Source organism: Nannospalax galili, unplaced genomic scaffold (assembly GCF_000622305.1).
Source record: "Nannospalax galili isolate Female #2095 unplaced genomic scaffold, S.galili_v1.0 C47012279, whole genome shotgun sequence".
Taxonomy (NCBI): domain Eukaryota; kingdom Metazoa; phylum Chordata; class Mammalia; order Rodentia; family Spalacidae; genus Nannospalax; species Nannospalax galili.
Window position 1 is genome coordinate 1 of NW_008432362.1, and position 367 is coordinate 367.

The 367-nt window shown below is 38.1% G+C and overlaps 1 non-coding gene across 1 annotated transcript; it reads left to right on the top strand.

The window, feature by feature from the left end:
* Positions 1-79: 79 nt before the first annotated feature.
* On the top strand, positions 80-238 carry LOC115069057. Its single transcript, XR_003848389.1, has one exon. It is a non-coding gene; the product is annotated as a U1 spliceosomal RNA (small nuclear RNA).
* The last annotated feature ends 129 nt before the right edge of the window (positions 239-367 follow it).

The following is a 367-nucleotide window of genomic DNA, read 5'->3' on the forward strand; positions in this document are numbered from 1 at the left end:
AGAGTTGTCACATATTCAGGGTTTTTCATGTGACTTCTGGTAAATTACAACCTAGGCTTTCACAAGAAGCTATGTAGTAATACTTATCTGATGGGGAGACACCAGGGTCAGGAAGGTGGTTTTCCCAGGGCTCATACATTGCACTCTGGCCGTGCCAACCCCTGTGATTTCCTTAAATGTGGGAAAGTAGAATAAATAATTTGTGGCTGTTAGTAACTGTGTCCCTGCTCTCCCCTAATTAAAAACTATACAATTGTTATATTACTTTCTATAGAATTATATACATAATCATATATGTAAACACACACACGCATACATCTGAGAAGCCAAGGACTGAAATTAAGCTGAGAAAACACACATGACATTT